The following is a 4,339-nucleotide window of genomic DNA, read 5'->3' on the forward strand; positions in this document are numbered from 1 at the left end:
TGAGTTTGTGCCCTGAGGCTTTTATTCCAAGAGGAGCCTACTCAAGGCTGGTTGCTAGTCTGTGCCACGCGTGCCTGCGCTCCCAGGGGGATTCTCACACTGTCCCTCACCCCGACGGCTGCTCGGCCATGGCCCGCACAGCTTCGTGGGCTGAGACAGACCCCGACCAGCCATAAATACAAATCGCAAAAAACGGCAACAGATGAGATCCTGCCCTTCAATTATTTGCAGACTTAGCACATCACTGAAGACAGGGGCTGTGGCAGGAGAAGAGTGCAGCAACCTGTACGCTGAGAATAGTGATTAGATCTGGGTTCAATTGATATGTGGAAAAAATAACAGGTATGTGACTTTTGCTTTAAAAGAGGTGAAAAATCAGCCCATCCCCGCTAGCCGTTGGACTGAGAGAGGGCGTCTTCACAGCAGAGGCTCTGCAGCAAGCACAGGTGGGAGCTGAGAGAGGGACACTGCTCTGTTGGGCATCTCTCCTCTGCATCACAGGCTGTGAAAATCCGGCCTTTGGAGAGAGCTTAAAGTCATGGGCACTGATTCCTACCATGTGCCTGGATCCAGGGCTGAGAGCTGGGTTATTGGTCCTTATTTTCTTATGGCACAGAACTGAAATAACGGCACCGGGCTCCGCTGGGTTGACAGCAGGGAGGAGGGCAGTGGGTCTGGCTTGCTCACTCACAGATCTGCTAACATGTCCGGAGACATCAGAGGGATGAAGGGGAGGACAGAGAAAAAGTAAAATCAAGGCATGATCCCCTGAGCATTAAACCATCATCTGTAGGATCTGAGCCTAGACAGCTCCAGGGCAAGTTGAAAAATGTCGCTGTCCCACAATAGATCAGTCATAAATACGACTCTCCTCCCCCTCCCGTTGATAGCTCTGCCGGGAAATCCCCGATGCAACCCACCCTGGCCCCTGCTCACCAAGCTGCCGTGCTGCCAAGTGCCAGCCCTCATGCCCCGCGGCCGCTGCGGCTGGCGGCAGGGAGGGCTGGCAACGGGCAGCAGAAGAGAAAATCGAGAGCAGCAACAGCAGGCTTTGCATTTGCTGGCACCTCGCGACCTGCCGGAGTGGTGAGAGCTACTCTCCAGGGAGACAGGCATGGAGACAGCAATTTATCAGTCTGGTTGTGGTGAAAGGCCAGCAAAACGTCCCTGGGTGAGGTTTGCCTGTCCCAGTCTGTGTGTGAGTGCCAGGCGTGAGCTGCGAGTTGGCTGTGGTGACAGACTGGGGGGGACAGCCAGGACCTACCCGTGACCCATAGGGAAAAACAGCATCCCTCATTCCTCAGCCGCCTTTCCCAGGATGGGCTCGCTGTCCCCATGCCAGTCAGGGGGCTGGCCACTGTTCACCATCCCCGGGGGCTCTGATGAGCTGTGGGGGCTTGCTCTGGGCTCCAAAATTGCCAAAATTTGCACGTCAGAGCAGGGTATCCTGGAAGGATCCCAGAAATGAGGCTGTGGCTGAGAAGTTCACGTATGCACAGGTTTCTCTGAGCAGCAGGGAGGGGCTGAAGGGGCTGTGTGATGGAGGGGGCTGAGGACCTCCAGACACGCCCTCACAGTATGAGGAGACAGGCAAGGAAAGCAGGCAGCATCGGGGAGGGGACGAGGGAAAAAGCAGCGTATGCACACAAGGCTGTGGGTGAGGGAACATGGGGTGTGTGCAGAGAGCATTGCAGGGGAGCAAAGGATGGCTGTGCCGTTGTAAAAGGGCAGAGAGCCCCAAGCGAGAAAATAAGGACCCTGCAGGGATGTGGTCCCCACCGGAGTTGGCTTCCCAGGCGGAGGCAAGGGAGTTCCCCCTCAGCAGCTGGGTGGCTGGGGAGGCTGCAGACAGCCAGATACGATGACTGGGGCTGGGAAAACCTCAGCATGGAAAGAAGAGGGCTAGGGGCAACAGCAGCAAGAAACTTGGCCGTGTCTCTGCTTCATGACATAACGCTGGCGGGGAGAGGGCAGGCTGGTCCCAGCGCCAGGAGAGCCGCGTGGGAGGGAAAGGAGTTGGTCCAGGCTGCAGCATCAGCCTGCCCCTCCCCAGCAGAGCCGCCCAGCCCCGGCCAGCCGAGCAAGGAGAAACCTCCTCCAGAAAGACAGGTCCATTCAGACACGAGACCCTTTGGGTCCCAAGCAGTCCCTCAGCCACCGTTTCCCTGCCAAAAATACTCGGGACATCACTGGTATTCACTTCAAGGGGGACAGGTCGTACTGGGTGTCCTTCCTGGGGAAGTCCCTGCTGGTGTGGCACCAGTGCTGCCCAGGCAGAGCTGGGGGCCAGGAGGGGTTTGAGGCCCTCGCGTGTGCATCTCCAGTGCCCTGAGACTGGGAAATCACTGCCAGAGGTCGGCTCATCCACACACCAGGACCATAACCGCGTAGGACAGGGCTTGGAGGGGACCGCGCTACAGGGAAACAGCAGGGCAATGGGATGGGGGAGAGGGCATCCCCCATCTGGGGAGGGCTCGCCCTTCCCAGTGCTGGCAGGTCACTGGTCCCAGTGCTTCCCAGCGCAGCGCCGGAGATGTCGCAGCTCCACCTGCTGGCTCCGCGGCCAGGGCTGCAGGGGCTGCGGGGAGGGACGGCGCTGGGGAAGGGGGAGAGCTGGCGGAAGGATGAGCAGGGCAGAGCACTCAGGAAACAATACCCCCAGGGTTTTCTTGTTACTTTGATTTTTTTAGCCAATAGCCTGCAGGTTGCATATACGAAAATACGGGAGAACCTTACAGCAGCAGAAAAAGCAAGCACACGGTGAGCGGGGTAAAAGGCCCTCCAGGACATAGCAGGGAGGAGAGCATCCGAGACACCACTTAGCCAGGGCCTGATGCTCAGCAAGCTGCACCAGTGACGCTGGGTTTGGTTGCTGCCTTTCGTTCAGCCCATCTTTCTTCCGTTAATTCAGTCATGCAATCTTTTCTGCCATGTCCATCTTCAGAATGAGACCATTGACAAAGTCAGGAGGGGACGGATGCAGCTGCCTCGGCGACTCTGCAGGTCTGGCCCTTGTTGGGCTCATTTGCCAGACAGCCCAGAAACCAGTCTGAATACCCAGAGTAGTTTGGGGGTTGTCCTCTTCAGCTCTTGGTACGCACAGTGAGCAGCGTGTCCCCCAGTGTTTGCATTTCTGCTCCGAAACCACCCAGGCAGTGTACGAACCCCAGAGAAAACGGCAAAGAGTGAGTGATACAGCTCAGTTCGGGAGGGCGTTAGGAACCCCCACCCCAGCAGCCAGCATCCCAGCGCAGTCAGGTGCCTGGGGCCACGAAAGGAGAGCAAGCCAGGAAGCTGACGGAGTTAACAGTCACTCACCAGCCAAGTGTCCCTGGCCAGCCTCTCTGTGATATGTGGTATGGAATAAAAATGAAAAATACGATGGGGATTGCACAGGCACAACAGGGGCTGATGTCTCCTGAGTTGCTCCTAAACCCATCCAGGGCTGGGCAGTGGGCACACTCACCATTGGCACCCTGCTTCCCCAGGGTATGGCTGCATCTCCGGGCTTCTCCTGAGGCCCCGTGGAGCTGGATTTCCCACAGCATCCCTGGTGTCCCCCAGGTGACCGGCCTCACAGCACTCGCTCTCGTGGGGCACCCCGTGCCCCTGGCCGCAGCCTCCTGCAAGCAGGGGAGAACGACGTCCTCACTATAGCACTTCTGCTGGATGCTGGTGACCGAATCGGACAGGACCTGCCCGGCACTCTCCTGGCTGGAAACTGGCTCTGCCCACACCCAGCACTAGTGGCACTGCTGTCTGACGGTCCTCATCCTCACCAGCTCCCTGCCCCTGCCTGGTCCAGGTAGACGTGGAAGAGGAAGATAACCTGGGCTGAGTTCCACAAACACTCACAGCAGCTGAAAGAAAGGAGAGTGGTGGGACGGATGCTGCCACAGGGAGAGGAGCACAGAGCTACGGGACTGGCCCCATGGTCACCCCACATCCATGCTGCCGCAGTGAGAAGGGGGCACGCAGGGCCCCCCCACCTGCCCCGTGGGCACACGTGGTAGGACGATGGAGGGGATGGGGAGTGAGTGGATGCCCATGGCACGGGCGATCTGGGCACTCTCTCGCTTCCCCCAAGGCTTACATCTTGCAACCACACAGCTGAATTTGGGTGCAACACCCACCACACTGCATCATCCACCTTTTCTGGTGACCCTCCAGTGGGGGATCAGACCCAGTCCCTCGCCACATGCAAGATGAAGCCGGAGGCTCCCAAAATCCACCTGGGTACCAGGGAGGGACTCAGGATGCTCAGCCTGGGCTGTTCCTTACCCAGCACTGAAGCCCTGGCTGGCTGCAGGTGGAGGGACTGACTTGCTTCCACTCTCTT

Source organism: Opisthocomus hoazin, chromosome 4, assembly GCF_030867145.1.
Source record: "Opisthocomus hoazin isolate bOpiHoa1 chromosome 4, bOpiHoa1.hap1, whole genome shotgun sequence".
NCBI classification, from domain to species: domain Eukaryota; kingdom Metazoa; phylum Chordata; class Aves; order Opisthocomiformes; family Opisthocomidae; genus Opisthocomus; species Opisthocomus hoazin.